We start from the raw sequence: 22,321 nt of genomic DNA, 5'->3' as shown, positions 1-22,321 counted from the left end.
AGTCCTTTTCTATCTGTTCATTTTCTCCTGCATGCTCAAAGCTCATGGCTGTTCTTGGGCTGAGGAAACTCACTAAAGCTCTCTGGCGTCCTGCCATGCTGGGCTGAGAGATAACCGAGGGGGGAATTCACTAAGAATGAATCGCACCCACTGATAGCGTTGTTTATTTGCATGTACTTGTCGGCGTTGTTTTAGTATCCGATTCACTGTAGGAATTATGCAAATCGGCTATCGGACAAACGCACCCACAATATCTGTGCTGAGCGCAATTCGCGCCCCGCAGTTTCCCGTATTGGTTGATTGTGCAGGACGCAGCAGTTCTGGCATACTTTACTGGGGCTGTACAGCATCACTCCACCACTGCAGTACAGCTACTTTTTGGCTCATTAAAATGTCTGTGCTTGACTACACCACATGTCGGGATATATCCCCAGCTATAACAAGTGTTGGGGGTAACGCATTACAAGTAACTTGAGTTACGTAATCAGATTACTTCAAGTAAACTAGTAAAGTAACACATTATTTTTAAATTTACAACAAAATATGAGTTACTTTTTCAAATAAGTAATGCAAGTTACTTTGTTTTCCCATGTGTGGACTGACAGCTCTCCTGTCCCCATGTTGAGAGAAATCATAAGTGCGTATACCTCAAAGTAAATAAAAACAATGAATAAGTAATTATATTAAATTAAACAAATATACTTTATGTATTTAATTTCACTTTATTAACCAATTAATGTCTTTGCTGCCAACCTTCGATGATCCAATTCAACCATACTAACCACACTAATAAGAAAAAAATGACTTTAGATAAACATCACATTTGTGATCAGCCTGAAACTTATTCAGTTCACTTTTGATGTGAAAGGCCATTTACATTTGGCAAAAATGATTAAAAAACAAACCAGCCCATGTAAAGAAAAAGTAACGCAAAAGTAATGTATTGTAACACATTACTTTCCATAAAAAGTAACTAAATAATGCAATTAGTTATTTTTTAGCGAGTAACGCAATATTGTAATGCATTACTTTTAAAAGTAACTTTAACCAACACTGATTATAATGCTCTTCTCCATCATTTGATCATCATTTGATGTATAATTGCTGCCATGATCATTGAAACATGTACACAATTATCTTCTGTGTTTAATGAAATTCTGTTTATGCCTACCTTCTATTATTTTTATTTTTTTTTATTTGGAGACCTTTATGATAGTGTTTATTTTAATGGGTTCTATCTTTCACCTGCAGGTTCTGAAGTCCAATGTGTTTTAAAGGCCAGTTCACACTGTGCCGACAGACGGCACCTAATGCCATATTGTAGTACGTCACTTCTCAGACTTTCCACGACCCGACAAGAGTGCCGATTCAACATGTTCAATCGACGAAAACAAGCTTGGACAGATGCCAACAGATTCGGCAAAACCCAACAAAATCTGTCTGTTGCCGTCTGTTGGTACAGTGTGAACTGGGCATAAAACATTCAGCACATTTGTGAAAACTGTTTGCCTCCTTTTTTGAATAGGTGCTGTCAGGACCGAAGTAACCCACTAAAAAATTAAATTCTGTGAGATATTAGTGCATTTATCGCAGGGTTTTTTAACAAAGGGGTATAGCTCATATATAAAAATTTCTCTGAATTTCCAATGACGTAACAGTTGTTAAGTGAAAAACGATGGAATGGAAAGTAGTCTGTTCAATGTGCTGTACAGTCTTAAGGTACAATTTCAAGTCTCCAGAATTTAATCTTCAGTACATCTCTTGATGCACTGCCAGCCATAAATCAAGTTATCGCTGATATTAACTGGAGCCTTCTAATGTTTCCCTCTACAATTGCCAAGTCACAAACCTGTGGCTAATCCAGCAAGTAATAACCATAGCCGGTTTTGCATTATTTGAACTCATCAGCTACATTTCATAATTACAACTGTGGGTAGACATTGTTAATTAGAATGTGCTAATGCATCTTCATAGGAGGTTTAAAAAGTATTCATCAAGTACATGTGTTATTATACATTGTGCACAATATTGCAGTCAGGCACTAAGCACTATTGCTTCTGGTGAAACGGCAACATATACGCTATAGTAAAGCCAGTGACCACAAAAGCAATGAACTCTAGAATTTTAAATATTTACTGTATTTTAAGTGATACATTTTTATTTAATGTTTAATTATTAATATTATATTTTAATATTTGGTTTGATGTTTAAAAAAAAACAGACATTATTTATTATGGAACAATATACAAATAAATTTTCTCACACTGCCAAATGAAACCAATCTTTTTAAAAATATAAAATCCATTGCTTTATTAACTCTTTCCCTGCCAGTGTTTTTTTTTTAAAAAGTTGCTAGCATTTTTGATCATTTTCACAAAACTTTCATGGCCCCCAGAATATTTTGTTGTATGAATATCTGAATATACAATATATCAAAAGAAAGAACAGAGCCTCTGCTTTTAAACAACAACAAAAACAAATTTTTTGTGTAAGTATCATTACGGTTTTTATGACCTAGTCTTACATTTTACCAGTTGTTACCTAAAGTTTATACAAACATTATGGTCATCGACCAGTTGTTGATATCTCAAACATAATAATAGCGCGTTGAATAATACGATCGCATAGTGATTCTTTAAATAAATAGAACCAAATTTCAGGGCTTTACTGAGTCAAATGTAAACCTAGTATTTATATTTAAACCTGTAAATTCATCTGAAACTCACATTTATGTAATCTTAGTTTAAATGGAACATTATGTATTATTACAACTGTATACATTATTTAAAAAGCATGTATATATTGTCTAATGCTAAGATGGCATAAGCAAAAGCAGGCTGTGTAGTTGACATGGAGATAATATTTTGCAAAAGAAAAGAAACCTGAAAGAAAATCCCTTTATTAGATAAATATTTGTGATATTTATCTAATAATGGGACTCTTCCGACGTCAGAGCACAAAAATATGATTTCTCTGCATATTCCCTGAACCTGCAGCTCCTGTAAAAAAACAACCAGACCGTTATTTCCGGCGTGACGATCGAGTCTGTCCCAAAAATACCTCTCAATGCGCCCTCGTGGACTCATGCCAAGGGCCCTATAGGTCTGCACTTCATGACGTCACCAAAGTGTGGACTCTGAGGAAGTCCACAAGTGCGGAGTGTGCCATTTAAGACAGGGCAAACGTCCGCTAATATCCAAATCGCGACCTAATGACTCATTTGAACAGATTCATTTTAATGAATCATCTGTCCACACGGTCTATAATGAATCATTTACTCGAACAACTCTATAATGAGAACACAAGTGTGCTTACCCCATTTAGCAAGAGTGGTTAGTAAAATTAGCCTTAATAATCCACAATATTTTCAGGTTATTTAAATGACAATGTGTAGTAAATTAGGCCTACTTATAAAATCAGTTAGTTTAGACTGGAGTGAGGTGAAACCAGAACAAAGCAAGCTGTTGTTACCTAGGTGCATTCAATTGTATATGGTAGAAAATTATATTATTAGATAATATAACTTCTAAATGCTACTTTTTAATACTTTTCAGGTTTAGCAAAAAAACATTCTCTTACAAAGCTATAAAATCACTTTTTATAGTGAGAGTGACGGGTACTTTATTTTCAGTATCGGGCTTGCAGATCACGTGGGTAGGGCACTTTTTACTGTTTGTGTGGATGACCATGTCTGTCACCACCGAAGACCATTTTTGACACAGGAAAAACCCTGAAATATTTAATACTTTCACAGCAAAAAATTATGTATGCGATTAATTTAGATTAATTAATCACAGAGTATGTAATTAATTAGATTACAATTTTTAATCGATTGACAGCCCTAAAATATATATATATATTTGTACACATGTCATGTGCGAGGCTTTATAGTACAATTTTTTATTTTTTTTTGCTTACATTTGCTATGGCTGCGTTTAACTCCACTTTCCGACATACACTCACAAGCTTCTCTAAGCACTTCCCCTCATATTTTGATATGTGCTCCATAGCAGATTCCATGTAATCAAGGGCTTAGAGTGTTCCATTTAAACACATTGCAAGAGTTTAACATCTTGCAACATTTGCGAGGGAAGGGCATAAAAATTTAAATGCAGCAAATGCTTCTATTGCTTGTTTCTGCTTCTTCTTTGCCTGTGTTTTGATCCAGAGATTCTGTACTCATTCAGAAGACGTGTAATAGCTCCCCTACCATGTAACAGAAAACATGGATCGCCGGAAAATTCTGTCAATGTCGAGGAAGTTAGTTATATTAGTTGTGTTTTTATATTTGCAGTATGAAGATTAACATTTTCTGTTCTTATCTCTATATAATGACTCATTTTCTAAACCTCCAAAGTAAGTCATGAAAAATGCTAAATCTCTAGCTTGAAATCCACCACACACTATATCACCGTGCACATAATTATGCATATTATCTTCTATAATCTATGAGGCTTTAAATTATTCATTCCAAGCTTCAATTTTAATTAGGTTAAGCCCGTAAGCGACACAGTCATACATATTTGTCAAGGTTTATGTTCCGTGAATATTTTGTCCTTTAAAAGATTCAATCAGGTGAGGGTAGCAAATAAATAATAACTCTGGTGCTAATTAATATTTGTTGAACTATTATAATTAAGTCCACAATTTTTTTTTTCTCAAATTCAGTCATCAATCCATACATTTTAATGTTATATAATTGTACTGCAGCTGAATAAAACTCATACACATACAGTAAATTATTTAATGTATTTGAGGGATGAAAGTAGAAAGTGCTGATAGTAGTGGGCTCAGAACAAGAAGTGCTGTTTTCTCTTCCCACTGAAACATGTATCTCCCCAGACATCTATACACAGGGGGACCTTACTTTCTCAAACTGGCCTCACACACACTTTACTTTGCCTTTCACTAACTGCTGATGCCCATTCAGTTCTGCTTACATAATTATTCTGTGTGCTTTCAACGTCCTGTTGGCCTTCTAAGCAAAGTTTGGAAGTTGTCATCAAAAATGTGTTTTCTCTGATACATGAAAATTTGTACACAGAAATCAATGTCATTCAAGCAAGAGTCAAGTAAAAAATCCCACTGATTTTCTCCATAGAGAAAGATATTGTCACTGATAACAGAGATAACTGTGAAGCCATGGGTTCACCCATGTAAGAAAAATATCAATATTTAAAACTTTATAAACTATAATCACTAGCTTCTGGCAATGGGCGTACGGCGGTTCACGAGAGAGATGAGTTTCGGCAGAGGGGTGACCTCTGACCTATGTAGGACGTATTACGTATCATTTTGTCTGCTTAAATCCCGCCCCTTTCTTAAAATCAACTGCAAGCTTGTATTCAGATAAAAATCAAAAACTGATGTATAGAGCCAAGTCTCAGCCCTACATTTTTTATTTTTCAATAATTAGTTTCACTCAGATGCAGTATGTAACAATACAGAAAAAATTGATTTGTTGCTACTTCCAATACGTTGCGACTTTAATATTATGCAAATAATGCCATGTTGATAGAATTCCATTGAATATGTTGTAATTGAAGATGTCATTGTGCAATTATTCTCAGTAAACTCAAGAAAACTGCCTTCTGTGCTCTTCAAAAATCTATGTAACGAAATCCAGTACCATTCGCTCTTTTCTAAAGTCATCTTTAACGTCTTGCCCCGCTTGCTTGATTTAATGTGTTAACCATAGAGGTCAATTTCTCCTTCTCATCCGAACCACAGCAGCTCTTCGGTCTCCAGCAGGCGAGAGATTTCACTGCTACCCAGAGCATCAGCCTTGTAATTTATTCTGACAGCACACTGATACGCCTGCTAATGGCCTCTGGTCTGGCTCAGACAAACTCAATCCATTATTGTGTATTGATTGACAAGGGCACTGAAAAGAAGGGCATTGTGTGGGTTTGGAAAGTCTTCTGTGAAACGCTCTTCTGTTTGACAACACTTGAAGTTTTCTTACCTCTTAGGCTCAAAACATTGAATTATGCATGTGTTGCATTCTCACCATTGCCACAAGGGGAGTAAATAGTCTCATATGTTCAGTTTTTTTTCTGTTCTGGTCAACAACTGTCAAGGCAGAGTGAAGGTGCAGTCACATTTACAGTAGTTCTGCAAATTTTCACAAGCAAAATCCAGTCGTTTCATTAGGAATCCACATAATCAGGATTTCCTCACGCAGAGTTGGTCACTCAAATTCACGGCATTGACCAACAGAAAGCTGGAAAGCCGTTTAACTAAAACACAAGATATAATGTAAAAGTACAGTATGTCTTCCAAGAATGTCCTGGAATTTCTAGTTTTTGCTGCCCAGGTAGCGTCAGTGTTGAGTTTTGACGAATGAGATGGGAAGGGGGGCGGGTAGGACACGCAAGGGCAGACAGGCACTTTAATCACTGCTGTGGCTTCAGAAGCACGTTTTATCTGCGAAAGGATGGATGGATCGTGGGGCCGAGGTGCTACAGATCAAACAAACTAGGAATGACCATCACTGGTATATATTCGTAATATCATAGGGTCTGGGAGAGACGAGCAAAGCATGAAACTGTCTGAAGGTGTGTGATTCTCTCGGGCTGTCTCTGAATAGTCTCAATCTCCCACTGGACCTGCTGCTGCTGCAACAAAAGCAGAGGCTCAGATTGGCTTTCAAGTACTAACATGTAGCCTAGGTAAATATAAAATGCGAGCCGATACCATATTGAATTACTCCTCTGTCTCTCATGGTTATTATTTTTATAAGTTACCATGTCCTTGGGCGTGATTCTGAGTGTCTGGGAAGAAGTAATATATCTTTCTTTCTTAGGAATAGATAGATCAATCTTGAAATATCGATACTTTTAGTTTTAGTGACAATTACATAAATTATAAAGTTTTCATGTTAAAGGTGCAATCAAACGTTTTCTTTACAAGATGTAATATAACCCTAAGGGGTTCCCTTGATTGTGTCTGTGAAGTTTCAGCTCAAAATACCCCATAGATTTTTTTTTATTATTTTTTTTTTAACTGCCTATTTTGGGGCATAATTAGAAATGCGCCGGTTAAGGCTGCAGCCCCTTTAATTGCTCGCGCTCTCCGCCCCCTCCCAAGCTTTCGACTCTATCATTGCATAAACAAAGTTCACACGGCTAATATAACCCTTGAAATGGATCTTTACAAAGTGTTTGTCATGCATGCTGCATGCATACATCGGATCATGTGAGTATTGTATTTATTTGGATGTTTACATTTGATTCTGAGTTTGAGGCTATGCTCCGTGGCTAACGGCTAATGCTACACTGTTGGAGATATTTATAAAGAATGAAGTTGTGTTTATGAATTATACAGACTGCAAGTGTTTAAAAATGAAAATAACGACAGTCTTGTCTCCGTTAATACAGCAATAAACAATGGTAACTAACCACATTTAACAGTACATTAGCAACATGCTAACAAAACATTTAGAAAGTTTACAAATATCATGTAATCATGGATCATGTCAGTTATTATTGCTCCATCTGCCATTTTTCGCTATTGTTCTTGCTTGCTTACCTAGTCTGATGATTCAGCTGTGCACAGATCCAGACGTTAATACTGGCTGCCCTTGTCTAATGCCTTGAACATGGGCTGGCATATGCAAATATTGGGGGCGTACATATGAATGATCCCGACTGTTGCGTAACAGTCGGTGTTATGTTGAGATTTGCCTGTTCTTCTGAGGTCTTTTAAACAAAAATCAATTTGCTTCATACATTTACAGCAAGATCTACTACTACTATTACCACCACAACTAAAATAAACTAATTCAGTATTTAAGTCTTAACCATAACCAATAATTATTAATTACAAAATTATAATAGACTATTTGAAAAGTATTGTTAGTTGATGCTAGCTAACTAGCTAGCTCATGTTAACTTGAGGTAATTTTTTATTTAATTTTTAAGTCCAAAGGTTTTTATTCAACCACCTAGTTAGATTAGAAATCTTTAGAAATTAGACACTTAACGTCAAATCTGTTTTCTCTCAAGTATGTTGTCAGTTAAAGCTTCACAGTAAATACTTCTACAGCACTCTTGTCAACGTAGTCCACTGCAAGAACAAAAACCTATCTTGACTCAATCTAGTGGTTATTTTGGAGAAAACAGTAGGGGGGGAGTTTTACTCCAAGGGGGTGTTTCCTCCCGCTCTACCCTAATATTAATACAAAAGTGGCTTTCACACATAGCAGAGGAATTGAAAAACAGAGTTGTGGCACTTACAGACTTCCATATGAATTGAGGAATCTGGAAGTAATGTGTGTTGTGGGGCGACCAATAGTTCCAAACACTGAATAGTTCCAGCATTGAACCATTGAAGCATTAAGCCGCGGTAACACTAGACTTTGAACGTGCAAAATTTTTCCGGATGCTGTAACGGTCATGATATGACGTCACGGTCTACAGCATCTTTTTTATAAACATGAATTCAACACATAACTTAAAGTAATACATTCAAAATGAAAAAAAAATATAGAACCTACTCGACTTTACTGCAAAAATATAATTCTTTTAATTCAGCAAAGAGGTCATGCCGTGACGAATCGATCTTCTACTGGTCGCACGTCTTCACTTGATGCGAATTCGCAGGTCAGAGTTCACCAAACTTGAACTTTGGAATGCAGCGAAATGCAATTTTTTTTTCACACAAGCTTGTGTTTCCAGTCTGACGCATTCGCTCGCATTTGAATGGAAGTCAATGGAACGAAAAGTGCAGCGTGACCACACCTTTAAACTGATGAATTTACTGCATGTTTTGACATTAGTTGACTTATCATGAATTAGTTGACCTCTCAAGAATCTAGCCAGTAGTTGTATTGTATGTATAACGTTTATGGTTAGATAATAGATAGACTCTAATTGCAGTTAGATAACGTGAACAACACTTCAATAGCTAACATAACCAGATGCTAGTTGTCATATTTTTAACAGTTTTTAGTGTTTCTGAAATCTTTCTCTTCCTGTAGGAGGTCGAATGAGTTTCTATGAAGACTGTCCATTCAAGGAATAACTTATCTAGCCCCTCACTGAATATAATAAAGATTAGAAAACATCTAGTTCCTGTCCTTGATTCTGATTAGTCAATAGCTGTGTTTTAATCACGATAAAACACGGCTTTGACCGCTTCACCCAACGGTTCTGTGTATCACTACACAACATCCTTAGCAACCACTCTTAGCAACATAATCTGTGTGTTCTCAAATGATATTGTTCATTGAAGCTTACTGTATTATGTAGTACTATGACAAAAAGGTTTGAGTGAGCGAGTTTATTACCTTCATTCAGATTTAGCATTTTCCTTCAGGTCAGTCCTATGTTCATAATAAAAAATAAAAAAAACCTGTTTAAATGTCCGATGTACTATCTTGTCCTTTTAACAGTTAAGGCGTTTTTCCCGTGACTGACAGCACTAGTCAAAGCATTTGTCAGTTGCATCTTGTTCCGTGTTCACAACAATTCAGTCTTTTCAATGTAAAAGTCTTCGCTATTGACTGACTCACTCATAAAGACAGTCTTTGCCGCCATCTAATGGCGTAATAATGTAATCAGTTGCTGTTCACGGTCAGGGACTATTTTTTCGGTGGAAGGAATGTTTTTAGTGAAAATTTACTTCATGAAAGTTGCGCTGATACATATTTTTGGCTTTAATATATGTATTGTGTGGTAACTATTTTATAAAAGCAATAAGTTACTCAAGGCTAGCGCTGTAGACATGGCTCCGCTTTCCGTCGCTTCCCGTACAGCACAGCCTCTCTTACCTTATTGCTTACATATATAATAAATTATTTAATAAAGAGTTTTGTTGAATGCATTTGGTCACCTTGTTTTTCAACATTTTTAAATGTCTTTCTTTAGTTAAATTCAGTATTTTCTTGCATTCATTAATATTTACTTGTGTATGCTTATGGGGCTATCATAAAATAACAAGATGTGAGTAATTAACCTTTTTAAATTTAACATTTAAAAAAAGTGTTGTGTTTGATAATGTCTAAATATATATTCAAATGCAAAACTTAAAAAATTAGTTAGTATGACCAGCAATACTCTTTTTAGCAACAAGACTGGAGCTATATAAATATTAAAGAGCCATAAAGGCATCTAGTGTTTAAATCATGGCATTACATATAAATATTATTTTTCCAGCCACCAGATACCTCAAATTTTCCTCTTTGCATTGGAATTTTTAAACCTTATCCCTATTTTAACCTTTAATACTACACTAATTGTAATATAAATAATAAAGATATTTGAAAAAAATATTATTTAAAATGGTCATTAATTGGATCACACTTGGCAGCTGGTTACTATGCTACTGTAAATGTTGTCAGCATGGTAATCAATACATATTAGCGTTGAGTTGTTTGGAACTATTGAGAGCTCCTCGAATCACGTGACCACATGCATGGCGGCGAGATCAAAGCATGTCACAACTCTGTTTTTCAACAGCTTTGGCACATACGAAGAACCATTCCTTTATGCTAATTCCAAGACACTGAAGCTCTTCTATGTGGTTTGCCCCTGGCCGCATACAGAAATATAACACAAATGTGTAAACCATGATGCTGTATTGAATGAGTTCATGGCTCATGCACTGATGAACATTTTCATTCATATTTCTCCAACTCATCTTAAATGAGTATTCTGGGTTCAACTGAAAAGCTCTATCGCAGCATCTGTGGCAGAACCCCAGAAAATAATTTGTCCTTCAGTATTAAAAAACAAAATTACAGTACAGTAAAAATAAAAAAAAGAGCACAGCACTAGACAATGAACAACTTAGCCTATAATATAATTTCAGACAGCCACTTGCTTTGATCTGTAATCTTCTGTTGCCATGCACATGTTCTCTGAGGTGTTTTCAAAAAGAAAACAAAGCTTTCAGATAGAACAGCGCAGTCAGAGATCATTCTGTTCTCTTATTGGAGCTCTGCTGCTGCAGGTACCATGAGCGTGTTTGTAGGCTCGCACATTTTAAGTGCTTAGCCATATTTTGCTGTCAGTCTTTTCACCTTCGTTCTTTAGCACCTCTAAAGTCTCTTTACGTCATACTTAATTAAACAAGCTCATGTTTGAAGAAAGAACCATAGAAAGGTGAGGCAATAAAGAGATGCTGATAATAAACTAAAAGGAGCTACAGTGCTCAGGAATGCAGAAAGAACAGGAAGCTCAAAATGAAAATCAAATTAATTTCATCCTAGCCTCCACTTAACTGTGATAACCCTAGATAATGACAGACTGCATAATGCATCACTTTTAGTTATTTATTCACATACGGTAGCTGATGTCCAAGTTTCCGTGCCGGTTTGAGGACACATCCTCTGAGATTTCTGGCAGCTGTTTCTGGTATTTTTACACTTGTGCTTATAAAGGAAATTTGGCTATTGCTTGTTAAGGCTTGATGTGTTTTTATTGATTATGACAGAATGGAGTATTTTAAAATACAAAAATCTATTTTCTTTCAGCTCATGACAGTTGAGCTGGCTATATCATGACAGGCTATATACCAAGCGAACATAAAAGAAACCTCTGATTCATAATTATCCTGTCAAGTGATAAAACTCATGGATTCGGATGGCGACTTATTCACTGCGGAGGAGCGAGTTTTGTGATCTTACGAACATGAGAATGTGCTGATCAGTCGCATGGTTGTCTGCTGTAAATAAAATGTCATATGCTCTGAATAATAAGAATAAATGTATATTTAATTTAATAATAGAACATAATATTCTATTTATTATTATATGATTATTTAAATCGGTTTTAAAATAGGAAGATAGCTGGAATGGTTTTCTGTCTTACATTTTATCTCAAAATTATGTGTCATTTTTGCCACAAAAATGTGGCAATTAGCTGAAATAAATAAGTTTTTGTTTTCTTGCAAACTCAGAGATGTGGATTCGGATGGCAATTAAATTACCATACGACCTTGGTGTATGTCAAAAAACTGAATTTAATTCAGCCAGAGATTTTTAAGTGGGTGGTGTGAGAAAAACACTGACGTTCTGGATTTGGACATCAGACCTCGACTAGCCCCTGTAAATGTTGAAAATACCTTACAACCCCATGAGGAACAATTACTGTCCGAATTGGGCTAAACTCAGCCCAGCTACACAGGAGTTAATTCTTGACAAAATGTCAACACACAACACAGAGGATGTGCCTGTTTGCATGGATTTGTGGGGAAAAGAGCAGAAAAACTGTGTAGAGAGATGTGGGCAGCAGTGAGCTGACACTTTGATGGTTTGTTGGGTATTTTTTCCTAATTGACTTCACTTCCCACTGCTTCACCCTGCATTTGGACTGTTTAGTCTCACAGTTGCAGTAGCTGTTGCTCATTGCTCTCGTTGCTCTTCTCTTTAGACAGTGCACACACTTGGCGACTGGTCAGATGGTCAGATTTCAAACGAGTTTTAAAATCTATTGTAGCATCTGCGACTTTTTTGGCAGACTAGTTGTATACCATAGCGTATACTGCTGTCTTGTAGTGTGCACTTCAGCTAGATTCATACAAGATTTACCATACAAGTTCTTTAAATAATTTACTCATTAATCACATTTTTATAGTTAAAACATTCTTTGGTCCCATTTTATATTAAGTGGCCTTAACTACTGTGTACTTATATCAAAAAATAAGTACAATGTATTATTATCATTGGGTTCATATTGAATTGCAAAACACTTTTGCTGCTTTTGAGGTGGATACGGGTAAGGTTAGGAAAAGCTTTGGTGTTATGAGTAGGTTTGAGGGTGGGTTAAAGTGTAAGGGATGGGTCAACAGTGTAATTACAGAAATTAATTAAAGATGTAATTACATGCAGGTATTTTTAAAATATAAGTACAATGTAAAATATTTATGTACACAATAAGTGTAAAACATAGTAGTTAAGGCCACTTAATATAAAGTGGGACACATTCTTTTGCTTATTAAGGAAATAAAACTACGATTTTTCAGTTTGGTAGTTTATTTGGATGACGCATATATTAAATAATCTTCTCATAAATGTTTATACAAAATATTAAGGTGATATTTCATACCTGTTTTGTTTCAAAGATAACAAACTTCACTTCATGTCTTGACAAAGTCTACAAAATGTAAATGGATGGATGGATGGATGGATGGATGGATGGATGGATGGATGGATGGATGGATGGATAGTTGGAAGGTCTGGATGGATGGATGGATGGATGGATGGATAGTAAATAGTTAGTAGGTCTGGATGGACAGATGGATTGATGGACAGATGGATGGATTGATAGTAAATAGTTGGAAGGTCTGGATGGATTGGGGAGGTGGATAGATTTGGTAAAGTCATTTAATCTTGTATGCTTATTGTCATGCCATATTGTCCGAAATGTTAATCTGTGCTGAAAAGCAAAATATTTTCATCTGGGTCAGGTAGCAACGTTTCTAAAAACTATGAAATTGTACCTTAGTACAGCATACTTTTACTAGCTCCAGTATATTACATAATCTAGTGTTTGCAAGGCTTTAAAAAATCATAGGTAATGTTTCTTATTAATATGCCTTACAACATATTAAAGGTGCCCTAGAACCCTTTTTCACAAGATGTAATATAAGTCTAAGGCAGCACTTCTCAAAGTCCGGACTCCGGTCCGGATCCGGACCCGGAGGGAATTCAATCCGGACCCGCCTCCATTTCGTATTTCAACAGCAGTAATTGTGTGTAAGGGATTAAAAATCTGCATTTCCTACTTTAATAAACGCATGTCAAAATCATTTGTTTAGTGTTGTATGTCTTTTTGGAGATGGTCCGAAATTAAAGCGAAGGCGAGATATTTAAAGTTTTCCTCCGTGATTCAGTTGCCATGACATCCAGTGAGCATATACTTTTGATGTAATTGGACACGAGTCGCGCGACGCAGCGTTTGAATGGGTGTGGACTGGAGCAGTGGTTCTCAACCTGCGGCCCGTCACAAATGTAAATTATATTTATTAAATAAATATAAATGAGCTATAATGCTTTATTTGTCATATAAAATAATTTTGGTGAGCATTTATTATTTTCAGACATCAGGCAATGTAGGCTAATGACGCAATCACTCAGTTAACGAAACACAAGTGCGCGCTTAGGAAGAATTCAAACAGTAGCCATTAATTTTGTAAATTTAAGCCTCAAAATGGTCAAATTTGTTATTAAAGGAGAAAAGCTTAATGTGGAAGATAAAATGAAGGAACACATGCAAACAAGAAGAGTCACAGCATCAGCAGTAAAGGTAAGAAGAATGGAAGAATCAGTGTACTACTGTTAATGAGCGAGATGGGCAGCCTTCCTGTTTGCTCTGTAGTAAAGTACTTGACAAGCAAAACCTACAATTTCAAAAGACTGAACTGTGAATTCGATGTGTTTGTTTGATGTATTTTAAATCAGTAAAAATAACCGCATCAGCGCACCGCGGCTGGATGAGCCCAACTCTGCGCGCGCTCGCGGATCCGATGCTGCGCGAGGGATTGCGACATGACAGAAAGCTTGATATCGTCAGAGATTGTAATTACAGTGCGCTCAGTGTTGTTTGTAAAAAGAGCTGAGTAACATTTGCTTAAGGCGTTTATGTGATTGTTTGGTGACTACTGCGATGCTGTTGAAGAGAGTCATACAGTCATACAGAATTAAATAGCAACTTAAAGTGATGTATATACAGTTTGTGTGTTCATTGAGCAGTACTGATTATTATTGTAAAGCTAATGTCAGTAAGTTAGTTTTTATTTGTTATTTATTGTGTGCAACATCTAGGTATAATAATAGTATTATCTGCTAATACCATAACATTAAATCTGATTGGTTTGCATTGGTGACGTCATATGTAAATTATATGCTGACCGTGAGACTTGCACTTGGACCATTGTGCGGCCCACTGGGAAAAAAGTTTGAGAACCACTGGTCTAAGGTGTCCCCTGAATGTGTCTGTGAAGTTTCAGCTCAAAATACCCCATAGATTTGTATTAATTAATTTTTTAACTGCCTATTTTGGGGCATCATTAAAAATGTGCCGATTCTGTGCGTGTCCCCTTTAAATGCTTGTGTTCCCTGCCCCCGAGCTCGCAACTATAATACATTGTACAAACAAAGTTCACATAGCTAATATAACCCTCAAAATGGATGTTTACAAAGTGTTCATCATGCAGCATATCAGATCATGTGAGTATAGTATTTATTTGGATGTTTACATTTGATTCTGAATTAGTTTGATAGTGTTCCATGGCTAAAGCTAACATTACACACTGTTGGAGAGATTTATAAAGGAAGATGATGATTATACAGACTGCAAATGTTTAATAATGAAAATAACTACATGGCTCTGTTCTCCGTGAATACAGTAAGAAACAATGGTAAATGCAAAAGTTGGGGGCGTACATATTAATGATCCCGACTGTTGCATCACAGTCGGTGTTATGTTGAGATTCGCCGGTTCTTCAGTGATCTTTTGCAAAAATCACATTTACTTAAGAAGGAGGAAACAATGGTGTTTGAGACTCACTGTATGTCATTTCCATGTACTGAACTCTAATTTTTTAACTATGCCGAGGTAAATTCAATTTTCAATTCTAGGTCACCTTTAAAACAAGCAGAATGAGGACTGACTCTTTATTGACATTGAAACTAAAGAAGGCTAATCTGTTATCATGATACACTAGCAACAGATAAACAATAGGTATGCCTTGCCAACACTGGAGCAGTTTAGTCAAAGCTTAAAAGCACTGTGGATCTTCTCAGAACCGATATAGCAAAGAACAACGTCTGTTTGCAACAGTGGGCTTTCAATCATCCGTTTAGAATGAGAAATGCGGTCAGCATGTGTCCGCGGTCTTGGCCAAGATTAGCTAATAGTTGGTAAGCGAGAGCAAGCAAGCGAGAGCCAGTTTTCCTACGGCTGCACTAATGACATTAACTCCAGATACACAAGCTAATCAATCCAATAAAGACTTTGGCCAAGCCATCAACCACAATTAAGAGACGACAAACTCCAACCGGTGTGTGCTGATGCATTTTTTAAATATCATAATTAGTTTGAGCCATATGTTTTGAAAGTGACTTTGAGTTGAAATTAGCAGGCCCGATGTGCTCATCAGCACGCCGTGGAGATCAAGTCAGAGAGGATTAAAGCTTGCGTGTTAATGGAGCACGGGTATTTTTAACCACTAAGTGCTAATCTCTAATGCTGGATTTCTGATACGTGACTAGCTGAGAACTGATTCATGCTGCATGTTTGAGTTCAAGGCTATTTGGCTGGCTAAAGAAAGTTTGAATTCGATTTTAGTACTTTGTGACAATAGTATATGTGTGGAGGACAGTTCACACACATTACACTACATACCATTCACAGGTTTTATAAATGGCTAGTCCTTGAGTTTCAATTGCAGTGTGAGTGCATATTTGTAGCTGTGCTTGCTAAGGTAAGTTAAGCAGCATTATTGCTTATAGTTAGGATTAGTGATTTGAACAAACCTATAACCTTATAGGGAAAATTGCCATACAATTAAAGTTGCCAATGTCATTTTAGACTTTTATGGTAACATTCTTAAAAATATCTTAATTTGTGTTTCCACAGAAGAGAGAAAGTCATGCAGATTTGGAATGACTTGAGGTTGAGTAAATAATTACAGAATTTTAATTTTTGGATGAACTGTCCCTTTAAACTTCGGTAACTCACACATTATTTGTGCTATTATAGATGACTGAGTGCCATATTAATAAATGTTAAAAGCATCAATGTGTAATATATGTATATCAGTCTAGTCTAAAACAGGAATGTTGTGAAATATTATTACAATTTTAAATATCTGTTTTTTATGTTTTATATATTGTAAAATGTAATTTATTCCTGTGATGGCAAAGTATCATTCTTCAGTGTCATGTGAACCTTCAGAAATCATTCTAATATGCTGATTTGTTGCTCAGTTACCATTTTTTCTTATTATTAATGTTGAAAACAATTGTGCTGCTTAATATTTTTTAAGGATTCTTTGAATAGAAAGTAAAAAAAAAAAAAATGAATTTATTGGAAATAGGTTTTCGCAACATGTTTTTACTGTCACTTTTGATTAATTTAATGCCTTCTTGCTAAATAAAGTATTAAAAAGTATAAAAAAAAACATCTTAGTGACCACAAACTTTTGAATGGTTGTGTATGTCAGTAAATAAATAATGAAATTTGTCAATAAATAAATATATTTCAATAAAAGAATCAATATCTAATGGAAACAAATATTTCCATGTATTTATTTTTTGACATTTCATGATTTATTTATTGACACATTCTATGATTATATTTTATTTATTAATCTTATGATTTGTTCATATAAATACGGAAGAGGATGAGGGCAAAGCAATAATAAAAAATTTAATTAAACCATCTCGAGATTAAAGTTGTTAAATTGAGAAAAAAAGTTGTTAAATTTCGAGAAAAAAGTCGAAATAAAATGTTGAGAATAAACTCATTAAATTATGAGAAAAAACTTGTTAAATTTTGAGAAAAAAGTCGAGATAAAATGTTGAGAATAAACTCATTAAATTACGAGAAAAAACTCGTTAAATTTCAAGAAAAAAATCGAGATAAAATGTTGAGAATAAACTTGTTAAATTATGAGAAAAAACTTGTTAAATTTTGAGAAAAAAGCCGAGATAAAATGATGAGAATAAACTCATTAAATTACGAGAAAAAACTCGTTAAATTTCAAGAAAAAAATCGAGATAAAATGTTGAGAATAAACTTGTTAAATTACGAGAAAAAACTTGTTAAATTTCGAGAAAAAAGTCGAGATAAAATGTTGAGAATAAAGTCAGTAATTAAAAGAAAAAACTCATTAAATTACAAGAAAAAGTCGTTAAATTACGAGAACAAATTCGTTAAATTACGAGAATAAATTCGTTAATTTAATGACTTTATTCTCAACATTTGATCTCGACTTTTTTCTCGAAATTTAATGACTTTTTTTCTCATAATTTGACTTTATTCTCAATTTTATCTCGACTTTTTTCTCGAAATTTAACGAGTTTTTTCTCGAAATGTAACAACTTTAATCTCGAGATGGTTTTATTTTTTTTATTATTGCTTGGCCCTAATCCTTTTCTGTTTATAAATGTGCAACTTAATGAGTATGTTTATTTTTCACCTATATTATTGATTGAGGTTTTTCATATTATGGACAGAACATTTAGGTATGCAACATTACATTTTCTGATATTTATAACATACTGTTTACTGTTGCTGCTACTGAAATTCCAGAGTAATTTGCCAAATAATGTCATTCTGTGCATCATGCACACACACAATCACACACAGTGAACAAAGGTGACACACTTTTCCTCGAGCTCATTTAATTTTACATAGTTTATGTCTGTATGAACACACACCTACGTCTTTCTCTATTTACTGTTCCTGTTCTCACTCACTTTCCCCACAGTACACGATAGTTAAACATAGTTAGTGTTGAAACAAGCACATATCGCGGTCCCAAAGGGTCTCATCATTACTGTCGCTGATTTCTCTGTATCTCTTCGTTGGTTTTCCAGGTAAGCACCCTACTGTCCAAACGCAATAACATCTGCTCCCTGTGGAGCCTACAGGGTACATGAACCATGCAGAGGGTTTGATGGCATCAAACATTCACACCTCCCCTCAAGGAAAAGCAGCCGAGAGCTGGGTCTTTAAGATGAACTTCTGAGAAAACCCACCCACCAGCAAATTATGATTGCTTCGGATTCAATTATTGTGAGCTGAGGTGAAGAAGATGACGCCATTCATACGATAATGTCTTTCATCTATCTGTTACTATGCTCTTGAACTTAAATGACATTTAATATTGTGTTTGGTATAAAATCTATTGACAATTCAGCCTAAAATGTAAAATAAGGATGATTAGACACCTAGTAAATGTAGAGTTAAACTCAAACAAAACACCTGCACCATGAACTAGGCCTATATTTAAGTTTATTATGAAAAATATGTTTCTAAGACTCTTTTGGCTCTTTTTAAAGACCCCATGAAATGGTTTAACGAAGCTAATTTCTTTCCTGGCTTGACATTCTGAAGCAGGATTTCAAAGGGCTAATCCTTTTTAAACAGGCAATAGCTTTTATAGTCTTGTTGTTGCAAAAAACATATTTTGCTACTTGCTAATGTTAGTTGGTGACTTTTCTCTTCCACCCACTTTCTAAGTACATACTACGGTTGTCACAGTACCAAAATGTCAGTAGTCGGTACCAATACCAATCAAATTTCATGGCTCTTGGTACCAATTTCGGTACCATAGCAAATACAATTGTTAAATATTTTTTTTAACTAGATGAAAATGTAAAATATCAAATAAATGAAATTAGTTCAATTTTAATGCTATTAATGATTATAAGTAAATAATCCATTAAAACATTAACATGTAGCCTTCAAATATTCAGTTAAATAAACATTGCATTTAAAAAATCAAGTGAAAAGTAAGTGCAGGTCTATTGTCCTGTCCATTGTCAAACATCGCAATCTCAGATTCAATCCCACATTTTAATATGGTTGTCACTCTCAAAACTTTGCAGCATGTACTTAGCAGCATGAAAAGTGCAACTTTAGTTTAAATTATGCGTTATAAACAGAAAGCAAGCATCACTTCAGTTTGGCCACAGCACAAGCTCACTGACTGAGGTAAAACTCCCGTTATAATAAAAAAAAAATCTGTCTATACTGCACAATGAATCTCATATTTTATTGGTTATAACGAAATGATTCAAGAGCATGCAGAGCTCACGCTGAACAAACTCTGGCGTATTAAATTTAAACGCCTCTGATTGGCCATTGCATTTACGTGCTCAACAATCATGTCCGTGATCACATTGTAAATAGAAACCTTTGACGCTCTTCACAGAGCGCTTACACAAATACGCACGGGAGCATAGGCGCCGATCCCACGGAAAAATACTAGATATTCTACATTGATTTTAACCAACAGAAAATCAATTGGAGCTTTCAGACACTATCTTCACCCTTTTTTATAGTTTATTTAAGGCCGTTTATATGGCAATATTTTAATGGCAAACGTCGAGAGCGCATCTAAGTGATGCACGAGCACAAATGGCTCTCCTCTCGATCAGATACATCAGCGCGCTCAAACTCTCCTTGCATGAGATATCAGCGAGAGCATGACTCACGACAACACTCGTGAAAAGAATGTGCTTTTTGGGTCGAAATTGTCATATTGCTGTACGGATATAATGCAAATAAAACATCAAGTTGACGTTGATTTGAGTTAAATAAGAAGCGAACTATCGCTGAAACGTGTTGTTTTTGAAATCATGCATTGTGGCTCGTGCAAGTTCGTCTTCTGACATACGCGCCAATCTATTGCTTGACTCTTCTTTCCAGGGAAATCACTAACAAAATGCACACATATATTTTCCTGCTCTTGATATACAAACATTAATTAACTTCTTTGAACTTTATGAGGGAAAAAAAAACGATATGAGGGCAGATTCGAACCACTGATAATTGGAGCACGGCTGGACCTCTGACTGTATTAACGAAAATTCTACCACTACACCATTAGGGAATGCGAAAACTGAACGCGGATTTATCTGTTATATAATATATGGGGGTTGATGTGGGGCACTGGGCACCCACCGGCAGAAACATAAATCGGCGCCTATGCACGGGAGCATTTGAAAGCAGCGTCTATCAGTGAGTAACGGATTGACCTGGTACTCGGTAGAGTTGTCAAAAGTACCACTTCTGTACCATGTCGGTTCTGAAATTTTAAAAATGTGACGCTTTGAGCGCTGTTGAGTGAATTTGTAAACACCTCTGATTGGCCACTGTGTTGATGCACTCATCAGATATGTCTGTGATTGGCTTCAATAATCAACGCTTCAAAAACGTTGTAAATAGTCATCAGTGACACTCTTCATTAAGCGCTTACACAGATACACACTGGAGCGTTTGAAAGCAGGCGTCTATCGCGGACCAGTCCACTGAAAGACGGCAACTTTCAAATGCTCCAGCTTTCAAAAAGCTTTCAAATTCAAACACTTCCGTGTGCTTTCAAACGCTCTCATGCGTTGATCATTGTAGCCAATCACAGACATATCTGATGAGCATGTGAACACAATGGCCAATCAGAGGTATTTATGAATCTACTACAGAAAGACAGGTATTACATTTTTAACATCTAAGTCTCGACTTGGTACTGAAGTACCAGTACATTTGACAACCTAAAAAAAGAATAATAAAGATTAGATTAGCCTCAAAGCTAACAGACAAAGACTAAAAGCCTCTAGTTTTGATTTCATAGGATCTTTAAAGTTGCAATGAAACAGAAGTAGCGACATATCATTTCTTCCATATTGTTACGTACATCTATGTATAACAGATTATCGAAAAATGTAAAAAAATAAAATGTAAGTCTGGGACTTTTATGTATCGGCTGTTGATTGGATGTTGAGATGTGGGCGTCGCACTCAAAAGTGGAGGCAAATGAACGTGAGCTTGCTGGGGTGGCATTTAAAGGGTTAGTTCGCCAAAAAATGAAAATTCTGTCATTTATTACTCACCCTCATGCTGTTTCACACCCATAAGACCTTCGTTAATCTTCGGAACACAAACTAAGATATTTTAGTTGAAATCCGATGGCTCAGTGAGGCCTTCATAGGGAACAATGACATTTCCTCTCTCAAGATCCATTAATGTACTAAAAACATGTCTAAATCAGTTCATGTGAGTGCAGTGTTTCAATATTAATATTATAAAGTGACAATAATATTTTTGGTGCGCCAAAAAAAAAAAGAGACTTATTTAGTGATGGCCGATTTCAAAACACTGCTTCAGGAAGATTTCGAGCATAGTGAATCAGTGTATCGAATCATGATTTGGATCGTGTGTCAAACCGTCAAACTGCTGAAATCACATTACTTTTTGTGCTCCTAACAGCTGATTCGACACACTGATTCATTATGCTCCGATGCTATGTTTTTAGTACCTTTATGGATCTTGAGAGAGGAAATGTCATTGCCGGCTATGGAGGCCTCACGGAGCCATTGGATTTCAACAAAAATATCTTAATTTGTGTTCTGAAGATGAACGGAGGTCTTACGGGTGTAGAACGGCATGAGGGTGAGTAATAAATGACAGAATTTTCATTTTTGGTGAACTAACTCTTGAAGCAGACTAAATGATTGAACAATTCCTGCATACATCACCAGAGAGAAGTCTGTTATTTCCACCAGAAGGTCTAGTTATGGAATCTTAGATTTACAGTCAAACGCATCAAGCAACCATCTAAAACTGCAGGCTATTCTTTCTTCTCTCTC

The 22,321-nt window shown here is 35.7% G+C and overlaps 1 protein-coding gene across 1 annotated transcript in view; it reads right to left on the bottom strand.

The window, feature by feature from the left end:
* The window catches only part of lhfpl3 (LHFPL tetraspan subfamily member 3), a 64,897-nt gene that overhangs the window by 27,012 nt on the left and 15,564 nt on the right, over positions 1-22,321 (bottom strand). The gene's annotated exons all lie outside the window — the stretch shown is intronic.

The sequence above is a fragment of the Chanodichthys erythropterus genome, chromosome 8, assembly GCF_024489055.1.
Source record: "Chanodichthys erythropterus isolate Z2021 chromosome 8, ASM2448905v1, whole genome shotgun sequence".
Lineage (NCBI taxonomy): Eukaryota > Metazoa > Chordata > Actinopteri > Cypriniformes > Xenocyprididae > Chanodichthys > Chanodichthys erythropterus.
The sequence above is the reverse complement of the archived record's forward strand: the minus strand, read 5'-3'. Positions and strand labels throughout refer to the sequence as shown.